Source organism: Rhipicephalus microplus, chromosome 9 (assembly GCF_043290135.1).
Source record: "Rhipicephalus microplus isolate Deutch F79 chromosome 9, USDA_Rmic, whole genome shotgun sequence".
NCBI lineage: Eukaryota > Metazoa > Arthropoda > Arachnida > Ixodida > Ixodidae > Rhipicephalus > Rhipicephalus microplus.
The window spans coordinates 79,797,622-79,816,834 of record NC_134708.1 but is presented as its reverse complement, the minus strand read 5'-3'; the positions used below and the strand labels follow the sequence as shown (position 1 = coordinate 79,816,834).

Below are 19,213 nucleotides of genomic sequence, written 5' to 3'. Positions count from 1 at the left end.
TCCTCCGTCTCGTCCAGCTAATTTACTGCCTGTTTCTGTGGAAGGTGTTTTTGTTGACGCCCTTATAGACACTGGAGCCGCAATTTCAGTAATTGACCGTGAATTGTGTTTTCGCCTGCGTAAAGTGCAAACTCCTTATGCCGGTCCCATGTTATGCGGTGCTAATGACAGTCCAATTCGCCCGACCGGGTTGTGCACTGCTCGTATTCTCATCGATGGAATCCGTCATCACATACAATTGGCTGTGCTGTCTTCGTGCGCTCATCAGATAATCTTAGGCTGGGACTTCTTGTCAGCGGCGTCTGCTGTAATTTCGTGTGGTCGGCCCCTCATTTGTATTACGGACACTGAGCTTTCTTCTGCTGCCGACCTTTCGTCGCCCAACCTTGTGACAGCTGCGGATTTCCTCCTGCCTCCCGGACGAGAACGTGTCCTTACGATCAAGTCACGTGACATTCTAGATGGTGACGCTCTGGTTGCTCCTTGCCAGCGCTGCATTTTTCGAGGGATCACCATCGCATCTTGTTTAGTGCGGTTCTCCAGTGGTTATGCAAGCATCACGGCCTGCAACACGACGCCAGAACCGCTTCTTTTGCCTGAGGGGACCACTGTTGCCAGCATTACCGAAGAAGCACCGCTTTGTGTCGTCACTGGTTCATCTGCTTCGTCATTCTCAAAGTGTATGCCAGCGGAAGATGCATTTCCTGCTCTCAAGGCCACTTTGTGTGAACATCTCAACCCAACGCAAACGGATGCCTTGCTAGCGTTATTAATGAAGCACAAAACTTGCTTTGACGTTTGTTCCGAAGGTCTGGGTCAAACAACAGTGACCGCCCATCGTATCGACACCGACGGATCCCGTGTGATTCGCCGCCGCCCTTACCGTGTGTCGGCTTCTGAGCGCAAGCTTATAGAAGAACAAGTCAACGACATGCTCGCGCGCAACGTCATCAGGCCTTCGACAAGCGCATGGTCTTCTCCTGTCGTACTAGTGAAAAAAAAGGATGGCTCGGTACGGTTTTGCATTGATTACAGATCACTCAACAAAATCACTCGTAAGGACGTCTACCCAATGCCTCGCATTGACGACGCTCTTGATACTTTACAAGGTGCCGAGTACTTTTCAAGTCTCGACTTGCGCTCCGGTTATTGGCAGATTCCAATGCACGAGTCTGATAAAGAGAAGACTGCGTTTGCTACGCCAGATGGGCTCTTTGAATTCAATGTAATGCCTTTCGGCCTGTGCAATGCCCCAGCCACATTCTAACGGATGATAGACACGGTACTGCGGGGATTAAAATGGAAGACCTGCCTTTGCTACCTGGACGACATTGTCATTTTTTCGTCGAGCTTCTCACAGCACCTGCAACGGCTAGACGAAGTCCTCACGTGCTTAGCTAATGCCGGTCTCCAGCTCAACACTAAGAAGTGTCGGTTTGCCAGTCACAGCATCAAGGTATTAGGTCATGTCGTCAGTAAACATGGCGTTGAGCCCGATCCCGACAAGGTTGCCGCGGTGCTGCACTTTCCTACACCAACCACACAGAAAGACCTCCGCAGCTTCCTTGGCTCAGCGTCGTATTTCCGCCGCTTTGTACGTGATTTCGCTACTATTGCGGCTCCTCTGCACAAACTTCTGACCACGAGCGCACCCTTTGTCTGGTCGGATGACTGCGAAGCCGCTTTTCACACCCTCAAGCGATGCCTCACATCACGGCCAGTGCTTCGCCATTTCGACCCTGCAGCACCTACTGTGCTACACACTGACGCAAGTGGACTTGGCATCGGTGCTGTCCTTCTTCAACGAAACCAAGCTTCCGAAGAACAAGTCGTGGCCTACGCGAGCCGTACTCTGTCACATGCTGAGCGAAACTACAGCATCACTGAGCAAGAATGTCTCGCCATCGTGTGGTCCATCCAAAAGTTTCGTCCTTACTTATACGGCCGGCATTTCACAATAGTGACTGACCATCATGCTCTGTGTTGGTTATCGTCTCTCAAAAATTTGTCGGGACGCCTTGGCCGTTGGGTACTACGATTGCAAGAGTATGACTACAGCGTCACATAAAGGTCGGGCCGAGAGCACCAAGATGCCGACGCTTTGTCCCGTTGCCCGCTCTCGCAAAGCGCCGAAGTGTCCCCTTCCATCTGTTCGTCACCGCCCGCCAAAGTGACCAAACAGACGGCTGCTCCTTCGAAACAGTTAGTTGCCTCGGCGGACCTTCTTTCGTCCACAGATCTCGCCTCGCTCCAACATGCCGATACCTACTGCCGCACAATCATCGATCGGCTCACCGGCTTATCGCGTGCTCCAAACAGCCGCCTAAGACGACAACTTGCCCGCTTCAAGCTTCAAGAGGGAACATTATGTCGGCAAATTTACCATCCTCTCGGTAACCAATGGGTTCCCGTCATTCCTCGCTCACTTCGTCTGGAAGTTCTACAAGCGTTTCATGACGATGCGACAGCTGGCCACTTAGGGTTCCACAAGACCTACGACCGCCTCAGGACTCGCTGCTTTTGGCCTGGCCTCTCCACTTCTGTCGCCAAGTACGTCGCTTCCTGCGCGTCATGCCAGCACCGAAAACGTACCACGTCTCTTCCCGCAGGGCCACTGCAACCACTGCCCTGCCCGTCCACTCCCTTTGAATTTGTGGGCATAGACTTATACGGACCTCTTCCGCTTACGTCAGCCGGTCACCGCTGGATTGTTACTGCCGTAGACCACCTTACTCGCTACGCGGAGACGGCAGCTCTTTCATCTGGTGCTACCTCTGAAGTGGCCGATTTTTTCCTTCGCGCTATTATTTTACGACATGGCGCACCGCGTGTGCTCCTTAGCGACCGTGGCAAGACATTTCTTTCACATGTCCTTGCTGAAGTCTTAAAGGCCTCTAACACTATCCACAAGACCACATCAGCGTATCACCCAGAAACTAATGGTCTGACTGAGCGTTTTCACCGAACTTTGTCCGACATGATCTCTATGTACGTGCAACCAGATCACAAAAACTGGGACACAATACTTCCTTTCGTCACGTTCGCATATAACACTGCCATACAGCGTACAACAAATTTTAGCCCTTTTTTTCTCGTGTATGGCCGTGTACCGACTTTTGTTCTGGACACCACCTTTTTGTCCACATCTTCCAATCCATCTTCATCTCTCCCGGAAGAGTTCGCCGCTCGCGTCGCCCGCTGCCGTGAAATCGCCCGCGCCAACACTGCTACCATTCAGGACAAGAGAAAAATCGACATTGATGCAAAGCGTCGAGTTGTTGTGTTCCGCCCAGGCGACGAAGTCCTTTTGTGGACACCTGTTCGTGTACCTGGGCTCTGCGAAAAATTTCTTCACCGGTATCTCGGTCCATACACCGTCCTGGAACGAACATCTGAAGTCAACTATCGCGTTGCTCCTGTCAACGCGGCTTCTGATCGTCGTCGCCGCCACACCGAGATCGCCCACGTCTCTCGACTGAAACGATATATTCGGCGCCCCAACCCTTTCTAACTTGCTGCCCTCTTTCGCGAAGGGGGGGAAAATAGTGTGAGCGCTGACTATGTACTTCATCTTCATCTGTATGACCAAGCCATTGTAGTGATCATCATCGTATGTCACGCGGGCTGGCTCTCTGGCTCGTGCGCCTGGATTAAAGAAGGATAACCTGGTTGCTGCCGTACCGGACGTGGTCTCATAATATATATATATATATATATATATATATATATATATATATATATATATATATATATATATATATATATATATATATATATATATATATATATATATATATATATACGTCCATGTCAAGTGACAACCACGTTTTTATTATGTTTATATATCGCAAAACCAATGCCGACGTAGGGCAGGACAGGAGAGTGCACGTGGCGTGACTTCGTTTTAGCGAGCACAGGTGCCTATTTTTCGACAATTCATAATAGAACAAACAAACACTAATGTATGACAGAACCGCACGACGGAGACTGCTAGAAGACAAGCGCGCATGGCGTGCTATCGGGATTCGCCAGTGCCCGTGAAGAGGCTGACATGGAAAGACCAAACGGATGATTTTATTGTCGATAGACACAAAAACCAAAATTTGGGCGCACAAGCTGGCGCAATTGTCAAGTCATTTTATTATGCAAAAGTGTAAAGAAGTAAAAAAAAATAAAAATGCCAGGATCAGCCCTAAATTGAGAATAACTGAAATATTTTCACACATCTTGTTCTGATTATGTGTTCACTGTTGAATTATTCGCATTATCATATGAGCGCCGGGACGGAGACGAAAACACTCAAAAGCGCAGGAACGCAAGAGGTTGTGTTCACATTTTGCAGTACTTCATCGCTCTTTTCGTCTCGCAGTTTGCATATTATTCGCTTCATAACTGCTCGCTTAATTTCTAGCATTCAAATTACAGACACTGAAATTTTAAAGAGGCTCGAGTCCAATCTTATGAGGTCGCACACATGCTAAGTATATTTCGTGGCTGTTGCATCTGATACTGCATTGTATGAATACTATATACGTGTTTGGAGGAAGTAAGATGTCTATCTTTGTTTGTGTTAAAAGAATAGTGGCAACTGCAGTTGCTGAGGTGAAATATTCTAAATGAAGTTATTAAGTTTGAAGCAACGTTTTCTGAAGTGACATACAGTTAATATAGTTAATTTAAATGCATTAGAAAAGTGTAGCTCTTCCAGATCTATTAGTTGTGATCTTGTAGGATCCGAGTAAAGTGTGCTCACAATTCTTACTTTCGCGAAAACTGATCGGTGTGCAAGGTTCCATCTCGGGTAAGACAGTACCGAAAATTTGCAAGAGCTGCAGGTATCTAAAAGCAAGGACGGTACCTACCCGGTGCGCACACGCCAGATGGATATTGAAAGAAGATTTCGTGGGTCACACAAAGATGCACGCCCTCAATGGTAACTATACCGCAAGTGCACCGCGCATGCGATTCTATAAGTGCTCGCAAAAACTGCCCACCTCCCTCCCCCCACCCCACTGGAGCCGCAGCGGTGGTTCGGGAACTAGACCTGTCACGCCGGTTTCGGAGCATGCGGCGGGCCGTGCGCGAGCGCTCTTTCATCCAGCGGCCGTGCCAATAGTAACATAATCTGGAGTCTTACGTCCGAAAACCGAAGCCTGATTACGAGAGACGCCGCAGTTGAGAGTTCCTCAAATTTTGACTCTGGTGTTCTCTAACGTGCACTCACATTGCACAGTGCCTCTACCATTTAGCCTCCATTGAAATGTGACTGCCGCAGCCGATATGAAACTCGTGACCTTCGGTTCTGCAGCCGAGCACAATATATCGACTGGTCTACCTCGACGGACCAGTGTGCAAACCAAAGACTGAAGTATTATTTCATCCAATACCATCAAGCAGTTCATAATGACGTAACAACGAAACTGGTGTGTACACGCACATTTCTCCAAATATTGCGCTGTTTTATGGTGTTCGGATGCGTTGGAGTGTGAAGCCAGAGCTCGATATAATAAAGTGAGGACAGCGCTCGCATAAGTTCATTAAATCTGGACATTTGTAGAATACAGAAAGACTTCTAACATGTGGACCTAAGGCTATTGTTAGGTTTGGCCCGGCGATTCTTCTGGGCAGACGCCATTGTGCGTAAGCCGGTCTACTAGGCAGGCCATCGACTTCGAACCCTTGACAACTGGTGGAAGCTGTGGCATGCCATCATCAACTAGTTCCTTACCCTTTACACTACTCAAACGCGGCAGTGATGTTTTATTTTCCCCAATCACACGCCTGAGCTTGTGAAAAGTCCACAAAAGTCCACAAATCCAGGCTGCAGCGGCTGCATTTTCGAAAGAGGCGAAATTAAATGCAGACCCGTGTACTCAGATTTGGGAGCACGTTAAAGAACCCCAGGTGATCGAAATTTTCGGAGCCCTCCACTACGGCGTCTCTCATAATCATGAGATGGTTTTGGGGCGTTAAATGCTTCATATCAATCAATAGAAATGTCCAGAAGGTTTCATCACCATTATTATTATTATTATTATTATTATTATTATTATTATTATTATTATTATTATGTGTTCTTGATGTTTATTCGCCTTTTTTTGGTATTTCGTGACATTTCGCAGGTGTGCAGGAATCCGAAGTACGAACGCATTCTCAAAAGCGAGGAGATGAGCTGCAGTTACGTCGTGGACAGAAAGAAAGCCATGACTTTTGTCTACGACACGCCCTCTACGCTAAAATACAAGGTACCATGATTCGAGTCTTCGCACGTTCACTATTTCCCAAGCCTTTCCTTTGAATCTAACGCACTGAGTACTGTTCACAAATGAAGAGCATGCACGATTGGGGACTAATTTACAATCATTTGTTATTACTATATTTTTAAAGCGACAATGAAGAGGAAGACAATTTTCGCGTATTAGTATAGCATAATTTCTTAATCCTGAAAACACCACTCTTACCCCAACCCGATGCTTGGTAGGCGAAAAATGCGTAATTAGAAATTACGGGTGGAGACTCCATCATGAGATTTCCGCGCCTAACATCGTAACGTCATTGATTTGCAAGGCATCTACTGGGTGCCACGTGGCTTCTAATGAATGAAAATGAAGCACATTGTCAGCCGTGCGTTCCGAATGCCTAGCATACGAAATATAAGAAAACTTTACCCAGCCAGTGTAGGGAGAATACTAAAAATACAATTAAAAATTCGCGGCATCACTCAAGAATATTTCGACACGAAATTCCAAAATGAAACGTTGACCGTGATTTTCTCCGCTAATAGTGAACTTGTAAACTGAATCGTAAAGCATTACAGTTCTCAGAGTGCAGTTTATCAATCTAAGCAAAGTCGATGTTCCTATTTAGTGTCGCTTTTAGGCAACAAGGACAAAGACTGTATCAAGCGCGAAAAGATACGACCACACCCTGCATATTATAATATGTGTGTTTTTTATATATTACAAACAGTTTATGTCGACGTTGAGCCACCTTTAACGCACGCTCACTATGTTGACATGCCCTCATGCCGGTACCAACACACAACGCCAGCAACGCATGGGACACGAATAACTCAAGAACCGTAAATCATTGGCAGCCACTTCTCTGCCCAGTACATAGGGTCACTGAAGCGTTTCACATGCCTCCGCTTTATTTATAACAATACCTATATTACTGTATATTTATCTCATCCGTGGAAACACAGCGCAATAGAGTGACGAGGACCAAGAAACACAGCGGACAAAACGAGCGCTGAACTGACAACTGAACTTTATTGGGTCCGCCATTCACTTGGATAGCGTACAGTACCATGTTGCCTTTCCTTGCTACTGCGTTCTGAGAACGTCATTTCTGTTAGATCTAAATGCCCCTAGCTGGCGCATACAGCCATCGTAAACCTTTCCGCGATGGGCGTTAAGGTGTGTGTATAGTTGTCCAGCTGGATGTTTCAGTGGTCAGTGAGACGCAAGATTGCACACCTTTCAAGCACACTGGGCATGTCCAGAGTGAGTTGTCTTGGCATTTTGGGTCTGTTGTGCACTTTGCCTTTGTTTATCTTGCGCTTTAGTTATTCAGCGTGATTCTAAATACGAGTGAAAAAACGACGCCTTTAATATGTGTTCACTTGTAAGAATGACGCTGTAGAGTACATCATCACGAAAAACATCTACTGCAGGGCAGTAGTTTCATATGATTAACGCCTCCTCATAGCTCAAAATGAATCGAACAATCAATTTATTTTAGCACATTCGCGGCAAACTGCAGTGGTATACACTTTATGCGCCTAAGGCAGCGCACAATCTCTAGAGAGCGGTCAGCAGGCCAGACGTTAGGCTGTTTGCCGCCAGAAGCAAGCTTGGTGTAGCTTGGGCCAGCAAGTAAATCCAGAGATCAAAAACAAAACAATTGATGTAATAAGCAGCTTCGGCAGACGTTTGTTGCATGTGGCAATGTTGTGCGCAAACCTGCAGCCAGGGGGGGGGGGGTGTTCTCGGGGCCTGGGCAGTCTTTACCCCCCCTCCCCCGAATAGTATTGAGCGGATGTTTTACCAAATACAAATAATAAGAGTAGGTGATTTTCAAGACCTAGTTGTGCGTAACATTCCCGTTTTTTGCAGCAACACTACGTTAGTTAAAAGGGGTATTGCGCTAAACTTCTCTCCTTCCGATAGGGTTGGCATTCCTGTCTAATTAATCCTTCTTGTGTTAGCCTCGGCGCAGGATCAGTTGCCATTTTGTCTGTTTAGTTCTGTTTGATTGTGGTAGGAATCGGGAGGAATGAAATATAGTCAATCATTAGCGCCATGGTCTATGCCTTCTCGTCGTTCACTCTTGTAGCACTGCTCGCACCATGTTGATTAATTGATATGTGGGGTTCAACGTCCCAAAACCACCATATGGTTATGAGAGACGCCGTAGTGGAGAGCTGCAGAAATTTCGACCACCTGGGGTTCTTCGACGTGCACCCAAACCTGAGAACACGGGCCTACACCATTTCCGCCTCCATCGAAAATGCAGCCGCCGCAGCCGGGATTCGATCCCTCAACCTGCGGGTCAGCAGCCGAGTACCTTATAGCCACTAGACCAACGCGGCGGGGCGCTTACACCATGCTTCAATACTCTCGTAGAAGAACAGGACTTATCCCTGTGAATTTGAAATTTGCTGGCACCCTTCATTTCATCGCCATGCATATTTCAGTTGATCAGCGGATGCATGCCCAATTATGAAGTTCAGTTTAACTGAGCTACGCGCAACTCATTTTAGCCACTGATTTTTATCCGTCCGTCAGCATAACGCAATCGGGCAATAATAAAATCAATGCCTACTTTGCAGCTTGAAGTTTTTCATATAGTTACCACATTTACCTTCAGCATGATCTTAACAACATACAAACATGGTATGATTGTTCGTTAATGATCTTAAATCCTAATTAATGTAAGCTTGTTTCTTCTTCTTGCCACCGTAACCCTTTTGAGTTTGCCTATTTCGTCGCTAATGTTCCCATACAATCAGTTCAATCATTCAAATACCTCGGCATCACATTGGCTCATGACCTGTATTGGCGTCATCATACTACTAACATCATCTCGTCTGCTAATAAATCACTCGCGTTTCTCAGACGACACTTACGCCATACTCCACCTCACGTCAAGACGCATGCATACAAATCATTTATCAGGTCCAAACTCGAGTATGCATCTTCCATCTGGAACCCTCATCAATCATACATCATAAGACAATTCGAATTACTCGAAAATCGGGCTACCAGGTTCGTTCATTCTGCATATTGGTACGATGCCAGCATCTCATCTATAAAGGTGGAATCAGGACTAGAAACCCTTGCTTCACGCCGACAGTGTGCCACCGTCTCTCTTCTTCATATGTTTTATAACAGTTCACTGAATCATCCACCGTACATCATGCCCCCTCCACACATATCCCATCGCACTGGTCATCCGTTACAAGTCGCAATACCACCTACCCGGACCACTGAATTCCAAGCCTCCTTTTTCTTAAGAGCAGAAAAAGACTCGAACGGCCTTCCTCACGCCATCTGTGCCATCAAAAACCCATCTATGTTTGCAGAAGCCATTAAAAACACAGTTGTACAGTTCTCTTTTCTTGTTATACACCCCCCTTACTAATACCCCTACAGGGGGTCTTTAAGGAAATAAAAGGTGAGTTAAGTGAAATGTGAACCTCTAATGTATGTTAGTTGCACTATGAAAAACATCACCGCCTTTTCTCCCAGAGTTACATCTCTGGTCCTTCCATGTATCGCGCGCTGTTTTGTTTTATAAATCAAGCAAAACATGACCTGCCGCAGCAATGAATAAAAAAAAAGGACTGGAGGTGCTGGGTATCGATCCCAGTACCTCTCGCATGCTAAGCGAGCGCTCTACCATCTGAGCTACACCCCCGACGGAGAGTACATAGTTATGCTCACAAGCTGATTGGTAATTACGTGACAAATGCTTTGGAGAAAGAGGGATGCCGCGTCAAATGAGAACTGGTTTTCTCGCGTCAACGGCTGCTTGTATCGCGCGCTGTTTTGTTTTATAAATCAAGCAAAACATGACCTGCCGCAGCAATGAATAAAAAAGGGACTGGAGGTGCTGGGTATCGATCCCAGTATCTCTCGCATGCTAAGCGAGCGCTCTACCATCTGAGCTACACCCCCGATGGAGAGGCCACTGTTATGCTCAAAAGCTGATCGGTAATTACGTGACAAATGCTTTGGAGAAAGAGGGAAGCCGCGTCAAAAGATAACTGGTTTTCTCGCGTCAACGGCTGCTTGTATCCCACGCTGTTTTGTTTTATAAATCAAGCAAAACATGACCTGCCGAAGCAATGAATAAAAAAGGGACTGGAGGTGCTGGGTATCGATCCCAGTATCTCTCGCATGCTAAGCGAGCGCTCTACCATCTGAGCTACACCCCCGATGGAGAGGCCACTGTTATGCTCAAAAGCTGATCGGTAATTACGTGACAAATGCTTTGGAGAAAGAGGGAAGCCGCGTCAAATGATAACTGGTTTTCTCGCGTCAACGGCTGCTTGTATCGCGCGCTGTTTTGTTTTATAAATCAAGCAAAACATGACCTGCCGAAGCAATGAATAAAAAAGGGACTGGAGGTGCTGGGTATCGATCCCAGTATCTCTCGCATGCTAAGCGAGCGCTCTACCATCTGAGCTACACCCCCGATGGAGAGGCCACTGTTATGCTCAAAAGCTGATCGGTAATTACGTGACAAATGCTTTGGAGAAAGAGGGAAGCCGCGTCAAATGATAACTGGTTTTCTCGCGTCAACGGCTGCTTGTATCGCGCGCTGTTTTGTTTTATAAATCAAGCAAAACATGACCTGCCGCAGCAATGAATAAAAAAGGGACTGGAGGTGCTGGGTATCGATCCCAGTATCTCTCGCATGCTAAGCGAGGGCTCTACCATCTGAGCTACACCCCCGATGGAGAGCCCACTGTTATGCTCAAAAGCTGATCGGTAATTATGTGACAAATGCTTTGGAGAAAGAGGGATGCCGCGTCAAATGAGAACTGGTTTTCTCGCGTCAACGGCTGCTTGTATCGCGCGCTGTTTTGTCTTATAAATCAAGCAAAACATGACCTGCCGCAGCAATGAATAAAAAAGGGACTGGAGGTGCTGGGTATCGATCCCAGTATCGCTCGCATGCTAAGCGAGCGCTCTACCATCTGAGCTACACCCCCGATGGAGAGGCCACTGTTATGCTCAAAAGCTGATCGGTAATTACGTGACAAATGCTTTGGAGAAAGAGGGAAGCCGCGTCAAATGATAACTGGTTTTCTCGCGTCAACGGCTGCTTGTATCGCGCGCTGTTTTGTTTTATAAATCAAGCAAAACATGACCTGCCGAAGCAATGAATAAAAAAGGGACTGGAGGTGCTGGGTATCGATCCCAGTATCTCTCGCATGCTAAGCGAGCGCTCTACCATCTGAGCTACACCCCCGATGGAGAGGCCACTGTTATGCTCAAAAGCTGATCGGTAATTACGTGACAAATGCTTTGGAGAAAGAGGGAAGCCGCGTCAACTGAGAACTGGTTTTCTCGCGTCAACGGCTGCTTGTATCGCGCGCTGTTTTGTTTTATAAATCAAGCAAAACATGACCTGCCGCAGCAATGAATAAAAAAGGGACTGGAGGTGCTGGGTATCGATCCCAGTATCTCTCGCATGCTAAGCGAGCGCTCTACCATCTGAGCTACACCCCCGATGGAGAGGCCACTGTTATGCTCAAAAGCTGATCGGTAATTACGTGACAAATGCTTTGGAGAAAGAGGGAAGCCGCGTCAAATGATAACTGGTTTTCTCGCGTCAACGGCTGCTTGTATCCCACGCTGTTTTGTTTTATAAATCAAGCAAAACATGACCTGCCGAAGCAATGAATAAAAAAAGGACTGGAGGTGCTGGGTATCGATCCCAGTACCTCTCGCATGCTAAGCGAGCGCTCTACCATCTGAGCTACACCCCCGACGGAGAGTACATAGTTATGCTCACAAGCTGATTGGTAATCACGTGACGAATTTTGTGGAGAAAGAAGGAAGCCGCGTGAGATGAGAGCTGGTTTTCTCGCGTCGACGGCTGCTTGTATCGCGCGCTGTTTTCTTTTATGAATCAAGCAAAACATGACCTGCCGCAGCAACGAATAAAAAAAGGACTGGAAATGCTGGGTATCGATCCCAGTACCTCTCGCATGCTAAGCGAGCGCTCTACCATCTGAGCTACACCCCCGACGGAGAGTCCATAGTTATGCTCACAAGCTGATTGGTAATTACGTGACAAATGCTTTGGAGAAAGAGGGAAGCTGCGTCAACTGAGAACTGGTTTTCTCGCGTCGACGGCTGCTTGTATCGCGCGCTGTTTTCTTTTATGAATCAAGCAAAACTTGACCTGCCGTAGCAACGAATAAAAAAAGGACTGGAAATGCTGGGTATCGATCCCAGTACCTCTCGCATGCTAAGCGAGCGCTCTACCATCTGAGCTACACCCCCGACGGAGAGTCCATAGTTATGCTCACAAGCTGATTGGTAATTACGTGACAAATGCTTTGGAGAAAGAGGGATGCCGCGTCAAATGAGAACTGGTTTTCTCGCGTCGACGGCTGCTTGTATCGCACGCTGTTTTCTTTTATAAATCAAGCAAAACATGACCTGCCAAAGCAATGAAAAAAAAAGGACTGGAGGTGCTGGGTATCGATCCCAGTACCTCTCGCATGCTAAGCGAGCGCTCTACCATCTGAGCTACACCCCCGATGGAGAGTCCATTGTTATGCTCAAAAGCTGATCGGTAATTACGTGACGAATTTTGTGGAGAAAGAGGGAAGCCGCGTCAGATGAGAGCTGGTTTTCTCGCGTCGACGGCTGCTTGTATCACGCGCTGTTTTGTTTGTTTAAATCAAGCAAAACATGACCTGCCGTAGCAACGAATGAAAAAAAGGACTGGAAATGCTGGGTATCGATCCCAGTACCTCTCGCATGCTAAGCGAGCGCTCTACCATCTGAGCTACACCCCCGATGTAGAGTCAATTGTTATGCTCACAAACTGATCGGTAATTACGTGACGAATTTTGTGGAGAAAGAGGGAAGCCGCGTCAGATGAGAGCTGGTTTTCTCGCGTCGACGGCTGCTTGTATCACGCGCTGTTTTGTTTGTTTAAATCAAGCAAAACATGACCTGCCGTAGCAACGAATGAAAAAAAGGACTGGAAATGCTGGGTATCGATCCCAGTACCTCTCGCATGCTAAGCGAGCGCTCTACCATCTGAGCTACACCCGCGATGGAGAGTCCATTGTTATGCTCAAAAGCTGATCGGTAATTACGTGACGAATTTTGTGGAGAAAGAGGGAAGCCGCGTCAGATGAGAGCTGGTTTTCTCGCGTCGACGGCTGCTTGTATCACGCGCTGTTTTGTTTGTTTAAATCAAGCAAAACATGACCTGCCGTAGCAACGAATGAAAAAAAGGACTGGAAATGCTGGGTATCGATCCCAGTACCTCTCGCATGCTAAGCGAGCGCTCTACCATCTGAGCTACACCCCCGATGTAGAGTCAATTGTTATGCTCACAAGCTGATCGGTAATTACGTGACGAATAGTTTGGAGAAAGAGGGAAGCCGCGTCAAATGAGAGCTGGTTTTCTCGCGTCGACGGCTGCTTGTATCGCGCGCTGTTTTGTTGTATAAATCAAGCGAAACATGACCTGCCGCGGCAACGAATAAAAAAAAAGGACTGGAAATGCTGGGTATCGATCCCAGTACCTCCCGCATGCTAAGCGAGCGCCCTACCACCTGCGCTACACCACTCTTTTTTTTACACCAACAATGGAGAGGTAATTGTTATGCTCACAAGCTGATCGGTAATTACGTAACGAATTTAGTGGAGAAAGAAGGAAGCCGCGTCAGATGAGAGCTGGTTTTCTCGCGTCGACGGCTGCTTGTATCGCGCGCTGTTTTCTTTTATGAATCAAGCAAAACATGACCTGCCGCTGCAACGAATAAAAAAAAGGAATTGAGGTGCTGGGTATCGATCCCAGTACCTCTCGCATGCTAAGCGAGCGCTCTACCATCTGAGCTACACCCCCAATAGAGAGTCCATTGTTATGCTCAAAAGCTGATCGGTAACTACGTGACAAATACTTTGCAGATAGAGGGAAGCCGTGTCAACTGAGAACTGGTTTTCTCGCGTCGACGGCTGCTTGTATCGCGCGCTGTTTTCTTTTATGAATCAAGCAAAACATGACCTGCCGCTGCAACGAATAAAAAAAAAAGGACTGGGAATGCTTGGTATCGATCCCAGTACCTCTCGCATGCTAAGCGAGCGCTCTACCATCTGAGCTACACCCCCGATGGAGAGTGCACTGTTATGCTCAAAAGCTGATCGGTAATTACGTGACAAATGCTTTGGAGAAAGAGGGAAGCCGCGTCAAATGAGAACTGGTTTTCTCGCGTCAACGGCTGCTTGTATCGCGCGCTGTTTTGTTTTATAAATCAAGCAAAACATGACCTGCCGCTGCAACGAATAAAAAAAAAGGACTGGAAATGCTGGGTATCGATCCCAGTACCTCTCGCATGCTAAGCGAGCGCTCTACGATCTGAGCTACACCCCCGATGGAGAGCCCACTGTTATGCTCAAAAGCTGATCGGTAATTACGTGACAAATGCTTTAGAGAAAGAGGGATGCCGCGTCAAATGAGAACTGGTTTTCTCGCGTCAACGGCTGCTTGTATCGCGCGCTGTTTTGTTTTATAAATCAAGCAAAACATGACCTGCCGCAGCAATGAATTAAAAAAGGACTGGAGGTGCTGGGTATCGATCCCAGTACCTCTCGCATGCTAAGCTAGCGCTCTACCATCTGAGCTACACCCCCGATGGAGAGTCCACTGTTATGCTCACAAGCTGATTGGTAATTACGTGACAAATGCTTTGGAGAAAGAGGGATGCCGCGTCAAATGAGAACTGGTTTTCTCGCGTCAACGGCTGCTTGTATCGCGCGCTGTTTTGTTTTATAAATCAAGCAAAACATGACCTGCCGCAGCAATGAATTAAAAAAGGACTGGAGGTGCTGGGTATCGATCCCAGTACCTCTCGCATGATAAGCGAGCGCTCTACCATCTGAGCTACACCCCCGATGGAGAGCCCACTGTTATGCTCAAAAGCTGATCGGTAATTACGTGACAAATGCTTTGGAGAAAGAGGGAAGCCGCGTCAAATGAGAACTGGTTTTCTCGCGTCAACGGCTGCTTGTATCCCGCGCTGTTTTGTTTTATAAATCAAGCAAAACATGACCTGCCGCAGCAATGAATAAAAAAAAGGACTGGAGGTGCTGGGTATCGATCCCAGTACCTCTCGCATGCTAAGCGAGCGCTCTACGATCTGAGCTACACCCCCGATGGAGAGCCCACTGTTATGCTCAAAAGCTGATCGGTAATTACGTGACAAATGCTTTAGAGAAAGAAGGAAGCCGCGTCAAATGAGAACTGGTTTTCTCGCGTCAACGGCTGCTTGTATCGCGTGCAGTTTTGTTTTATAAATCAAGCAAAACATGACCTGCCGAAGCAATGAGTAAAAAAAGGACTGGAGGTGCTGGGTATCGATCCCAGTACCTCTCACATGCTAAGCGAGCGCTCTACCATCTGAGCTACACCCCCGACGGAGAGTACATAGTTATGCTCACAAGCTGATTGGTAATTACGTGACAAATGCTTTGGAGAAAGAGGGATGCCGCGTCAAATGAGAACTGGTTTTCTCGCGTCAACGGCTGCTTGTATCGCGCGCTGTTTTGTTTGTTTAAATCAAGCAAAACATGACCTGCCGTAGCAACGAATGAAAAAAAGGACTGGAAATGCTGGGTATCGATCCCAGTACCTCTCGCATGCTAAGCGAGCGCTCTACCATCTGAGCTACACCCGCGATGGAGAGTCCATTGTTATGCTCAAAAGCTGATCGGTAATTACGTGACGAATTTTGTGGAGAAAGAGGGAAGCCGCGTCAGATGAGAGCTGGTTTTCTCGCGTCGACGGCTGCTTGTATCACGCGCTGTTTTGTTTGTTTAAATCAAGCAAAACATGACCTGCCGTAGCAACGAATGAAAAAAAGGACTGGAAATGCTGGGTATCGATCCCAGTACGTCTCGCATGCTAAGCGAGCGCTCTACCATCTGAGCGACACCACCGATGTAGAGTCCATAGTTATACTCACAAGCTAATCGGTAATTACGTGACGAATAGTTTGGAGAAAGAGGGAAGCCGCGTCAAATGAGAGCTGGTTTTCTCGCGTCGACGGCTGCTTGTATCGCGCGCTGTTTTGTTGTATAAATCAAGCGAAACATGACCTGCCGCGGCAACGAATAAAAAAAAAGGACTGGAAATGCTGGGTATCGATCCCAGTACCTCCCGCATGCTAAGCGAGCGCCCTACCACCTGCGCTACACCACTCTTTTTTTTACACCAACAATGGAGAGGTAATTGTTATGCTCACAAGCTGATCGGTAATTACGTAACGAATTTAGTGGAGAAAGAAGGAAGCCGCGTCAGATGAGAGCTGGTTTTCTCGCGTCGACGGCTGCTTGTATCGCGCGCTGTTTTCTTTTATGAATCAAGCAAAACATGACCTGCCGCTGCAACGAATAAAAAAAAGGAATTGAGGTGCTGGGTATCGATCCCAGTACCTCTCGCATGCTAAGCGAGCGCTCTACCATCTGAGCTACACCCCCAATAGAGAGTCCATTGTTATGCTCAAAAGCTGATCGGTAACTACGTGACAAATACTTTGCAGATAGAGGGAAGCCGTGTCAACTGAGAACTGGTTTTCTCGCGTCGACGGCTGCTTGTATCGCGCGCTGTTTTCTTTTATGAATCAAGCAAAACATGACCTGCCGCTGCAACGAAAAAAAAAAGGACTGGGAATGCTGGGTATCGATCCCAGTACCTCTCGCATGCTAAGCGAGCGCTCTACCATCTGAGCTACACCCCCGATGGAGAGTCCACTGTTATGCTCAAAAGCTGATCGGTAATCACGTGACAAATGCTTTGGAGAAAGAGGGAAGCCGCGTCAAATGAGAACTGGTTTTCTCGCGTCAACGGCTGCTTGTATCGCGCGCTGTTTTGTTTTATAAATCAAGCAAAACATGACCTGCCGCTGCAACGAATAAAAAAAAGGACTGGAAATGCTGGGTATCGATCCCAGTACCTCTCGCATGCTAAGCGAGCGCTCTACGATCTGAGCTACACCCCCGATGGAGAGCCCACTGTTATGCTCAAAAGCTGATCGGTAATTACGTGACAAATGCTTTAGAGAAAGAGGGATGCCGCGTCAAATGAGAACTGGTTTTCTCGCGTCAACGGCTGCTTGTATCGCGCGCTGTTTTGTTTTATAAATCAAGCAAAACATGACCTGCCGCAGCAATGAATTAAAAAAGGACTGGAGGTGCTGGGTATCGATCCCAGTACCTCTCGCATGCTAAGCGAGCGCTCTACCATCTGAGCTACACCCCCGATGGAGAGTCCACTGTTATGCTCACAAGCTGATTGGTAATTACGTGACAAATGCTTTGGAGAAAGAGGATGCCGCGTCAAATGAGAACTGGTTTTCTCGCGTCAACGGCTGCTTGTATCGCGCGCTGTTTTGTTTTATAAATCAAGCAAAACATGACCTGCCGCAGCAATGAATTAAAAAAGGACTGGAGGTGCTGGGTATCGATCCCAGTACCTCTCACATGCTAAGCGAGCGCTCTACCATCTGAGCTACACCCCCGACGGAGAGTACATAGTTATGCTCACAAGCTGATTGGTAATTACGTGACAAATGCTTTGGAGAAAGAGGGATGCCGCGTCAAATGAGAACTGGTTTTCTCGCGTCAACGGCTGCTTGTATCCCGCGCTGTTTTGTTTTATAAATCAAGCAAAACATGACCTGCCGCAGCAATGAATAAAAAAAAGGACTGGAGGTGCTGGGTATCGATCCCAGTACCTCTCGCATGCTAAGCGAGCGCTCTACGATCTGAGCTACACCCCCGATGGAGAGCCCACTGTTATGCTCAAAAGCTGATCGGTAATTACGTGACAAATGCTTTAGAGAAAGAAGGAAGCCGCGTCAAATGAGAACTGGTTTTCTCGCGTCAACGGCTGCTTGTATCGCGTGCTGTTTTGTTTTATAAATCAAGCAAAACATGACCTGCCGAAGCAATGAGTAAAAAAAGGACTGGAGGTGCTGGGTATCGATCCCAGTACCTCTCACATGCTAAGCGAGCGCTCTACCATCTGAGCTACACCCCCGACGGAGAGTACATAGTTATGCTCACAAGCTGATTGGTAATTACGTGACAAATGCTTTGGAGAAAGAGGGATGCCGCGTCAAATGAGAACTGGTTTTCTCGCGTCAACGGCTGCTTGTATCGCGCGCTGTTTTGTTTTATAAATCAAGCAAAACATGACCTGCCGCTTCAACGAATAAAAAAATAAGGACTGGAAATGCTGGGTATCGATCCCAGTACCTCTCGCATGCTAAGCGAGCGCTCTACCATCTGAGCTACACCCCCGATGGAGAGCCCGTTGTTATGCTCAAAAGCTGATCGGTAATTACGTGACAAATGCTTTGGAGAAAGAGGGAAGCCGCGTCAAATGAGAACTGGTTTTCTCGCGTCATCGGCTGCTTGTATCGCACGCTGTTTTGTTTTATAAATCAAGCAAAACATGACCTGCCGCTGCAACGAATAAAAAAAAAGGACTGGAAAAGCTGGGTATCGATCCCAGTACCTCTCGCATGCTAAGCGAGCGCTCTACCATCTGAGCTACACCCCCGATGGAGAGTCCACTGTTATGCTCAAAAGCTGATCGGTAATTACGTGACAAATGCTTTGGAGAAAGAGGGAAGCCGCGTCAAATGAGAACTAATTTTCTCGCGTCAACGGCTGCTTGTATCGCGCGCTGTTTTGTTTTATAAATCAAGCAAAACATGACCTGCCGCAGCAATGAATAAAAAAAGGACTGGAGGTGCTGGGTATCGATTCCAGTACCTCTCGCATGCTAAGCGAGCGCTCTACCATCTGAGCTACACCCCCGACGGAGAGTACATAGTTATGCTGACAAGCTGATTGGTAATTACGTGACAAATGCTTTGGAGAAAGAGGGATGCCGCGTCAAATGAGAACTGGTTTTCTCGCGTCAACGGCTGCTTGTATCGCGCGCTGTT

At 47.3% G+C, this 19,213-nt stretch overlaps 28 non-coding genes across 28 annotated transcripts; all 28 read right to left on the bottom strand.

Annotated features, from left to right (window-relative positions):
- Positions 1-9,848: 9,848 nt before the first annotated feature.
- TRNAA-AGC (transfer RNA alanine (anticodon AGC)) lies at positions 9,849-9,921 on the bottom strand. Its single transcript has one exon. It is a non-coding gene; the product is annotated as a tRNA-Ala (tRNA).
- A 187-nt stretch (positions 9,922-10,108) lies between these two features.
- Positions 10,109-10,181, bottom strand: TRNAA-AGC (transfer RNA alanine (anticodon AGC)). Its single transcript has one exon. It is a non-coding gene; the product is annotated as a tRNA-Ala (tRNA).
- Positions 10,182-10,368: 187 nt separating this feature from the next.
- TRNAA-AGC (transfer RNA alanine (anticodon AGC)) lies at positions 10,369-10,441 on the bottom strand. The gene has a single exon. It is a non-coding gene; the product is annotated as a tRNA-Ala (tRNA).
- Positions 10,442-10,628: 187 nt separating this feature from the next.
- On the bottom strand, positions 10,629-10,701 carry TRNAA-AGC (transfer RNA alanine (anticodon AGC)). The gene has a single exon. It is a non-coding gene; the product is annotated as a tRNA-Ala (tRNA).
- A 187-nt stretch (positions 10,702-10,888) lies between these two features.
- TRNAA-AGC (transfer RNA alanine (anticodon AGC)) lies at positions 10,889-10,961 on the bottom strand. The gene has a single exon. It is a non-coding gene; the product is annotated as a tRNA-Ala (tRNA).
- Positions 10,962-11,148: 187 nt separating this feature from the next.
- TRNAA-AGC (transfer RNA alanine (anticodon AGC)) lies at positions 11,149-11,221 on the bottom strand. Its single transcript has one exon. It is a non-coding gene; the product is annotated as a tRNA-Ala (tRNA).
- A 187-nt stretch (positions 11,222-11,408) lies between these two features.
- On the bottom strand, positions 11,409-11,481 carry TRNAA-AGC (transfer RNA alanine (anticodon AGC)). The gene has a single exon. It is a non-coding gene; the product is annotated as a tRNA-Ala (tRNA).
- A 187-nt stretch (positions 11,482-11,668) lies between these two features.
- TRNAA-AGC (transfer RNA alanine (anticodon AGC)) lies at positions 11,669-11,741 on the bottom strand. Its single transcript has one exon. It is a non-coding gene; the product is annotated as a tRNA-Ala (tRNA).
- Positions 11,742-11,928: 187 nt separating this feature from the next.
- On the bottom strand, positions 11,929-12,001 carry TRNAA-AGC (transfer RNA alanine (anticodon AGC)). The gene has a single exon. It is a non-coding gene; the product is annotated as a tRNA-Ala (tRNA).
- Positions 12,002-12,188: 187 nt separating this feature from the next.
- TRNAA-AGC (transfer RNA alanine (anticodon AGC)) lies at positions 12,189-12,261 on the bottom strand. Its single transcript has one exon. It is a non-coding gene; the product is annotated as a tRNA-Ala (tRNA).
- A 187-nt stretch (positions 12,262-12,448) lies between these two features.
- TRNAA-AGC (transfer RNA alanine (anticodon AGC)) lies at positions 12,449-12,521 on the bottom strand. The gene has a single exon. It is a non-coding gene; the product is annotated as a tRNA-Ala (tRNA).
- A 186-nt stretch (positions 12,522-12,707) lies between these two features.
- On the bottom strand, positions 12,708-12,780 carry TRNAA-AGC (transfer RNA alanine (anticodon AGC)). Its single transcript has one exon. It is a non-coding gene; the product is annotated as a tRNA-Ala (tRNA).
- Positions 12,781-12,969: 189 nt separating this feature from the next.
- Positions 12,970-13,042, bottom strand: TRNAA-AGC (transfer RNA alanine (anticodon AGC)). Its single transcript has one exon. It is a non-coding gene; the product is annotated as a tRNA-Ala (tRNA).
- Positions 13,043-13,493: 451 nt separating this feature from the next.
- Positions 13,494-13,566, bottom strand: TRNAA-AGC (transfer RNA alanine (anticodon AGC)). The gene has a single exon. It is a non-coding gene; the product is annotated as a tRNA-Ala (tRNA).
- Positions 13,567-14,033: 467 nt separating this feature from the next.
- Positions 14,034-14,107, bottom strand: TRNAA-AGC (transfer RNA alanine (anticodon AGC)). The gene has a single exon. It is a non-coding gene; the product is annotated as a tRNA-Ala (tRNA).
- Positions 14,108-14,818: 711 nt separating this feature from the next.
- TRNAA-AGC (transfer RNA alanine (anticodon AGC)) lies at positions 14,819-14,891 on the bottom strand. Its single transcript has one exon. It is a non-coding gene; the product is annotated as a tRNA-Ala (tRNA).
- A 187-nt stretch (positions 14,892-15,078) lies between these two features.
- TRNAD-AUC (transfer RNA aspartic acid (anticodon AUC)) lies at positions 15,079-15,151 on the bottom strand. The gene has a single exon. It is a non-coding gene; the product is annotated as a tRNA-Asp (tRNA).
- A 188-nt stretch (positions 15,152-15,339) lies between these two features.
- TRNAA-AGC (transfer RNA alanine (anticodon AGC)) lies at positions 15,340-15,412 on the bottom strand. Its single transcript has one exon. It is a non-coding gene; the product is annotated as a tRNA-Ala (tRNA).
- A 187-nt stretch (positions 15,413-15,599) lies between these two features.
- On the bottom strand, positions 15,600-15,672 carry TRNAA-AGC (transfer RNA alanine (anticodon AGC)). Its single transcript has one exon. It is a non-coding gene; the product is annotated as a tRNA-Ala (tRNA).
- A 991-nt stretch (positions 15,673-16,663) lies between these two features.
- Positions 16,664-16,737, bottom strand: TRNAA-AGC (transfer RNA alanine (anticodon AGC)). The gene has a single exon. It is a non-coding gene; the product is annotated as a tRNA-Ala (tRNA).
- Positions 16,738-16,923: 186 nt separating this feature from the next.
- On the bottom strand, positions 16,924-16,996 carry TRNAA-AGC (transfer RNA alanine (anticodon AGC)). Its single transcript has one exon. It is a non-coding gene; the product is annotated as a tRNA-Ala (tRNA).
- A 448-nt stretch (positions 16,997-17,444) lies between these two features.
- Positions 17,445-17,517, bottom strand: TRNAA-AGC (transfer RNA alanine (anticodon AGC)). The gene has a single exon. It is a non-coding gene; the product is annotated as a tRNA-Ala (tRNA).
- Positions 17,518-17,703: 186 nt separating this feature from the next.
- On the bottom strand, positions 17,704-17,776 carry TRNAA-AGC (transfer RNA alanine (anticodon AGC)). Its single transcript has one exon. It is a non-coding gene; the product is annotated as a tRNA-Ala (tRNA).
- Positions 17,777-17,964: 188 nt separating this feature from the next.
- TRNAA-AGC (transfer RNA alanine (anticodon AGC)) lies at positions 17,965-18,037 on the bottom strand. Its single transcript has one exon. It is a non-coding gene; the product is annotated as a tRNA-Ala (tRNA).
- Positions 18,038-18,224: 187 nt separating this feature from the next.
- On the bottom strand, positions 18,225-18,297 carry TRNAA-AGC (transfer RNA alanine (anticodon AGC)). Its single transcript has one exon. It is a non-coding gene; the product is annotated as a tRNA-Ala (tRNA).
- Positions 18,298-18,487: 190 nt separating this feature from the next.
- TRNAA-AGC (transfer RNA alanine (anticodon AGC)) lies at positions 18,488-18,560 on the bottom strand. Its single transcript has one exon. It is a non-coding gene; the product is annotated as a tRNA-Ala (tRNA).
- Positions 18,561-18,749: 189 nt separating this feature from the next.
- Positions 18,750-18,822, bottom strand: TRNAA-AGC (transfer RNA alanine (anticodon AGC)). The gene has a single exon. It is a non-coding gene; the product is annotated as a tRNA-Ala (tRNA).
- Positions 18,823-19,009: 187 nt separating this feature from the next.
- TRNAA-AGC (transfer RNA alanine (anticodon AGC)) lies at positions 19,010-19,082 on the bottom strand. Its single transcript has one exon. It is a non-coding gene; the product is annotated as a tRNA-Ala (tRNA).
- Positions 19,083-19,213: the final 131 nt, after the last annotated feature.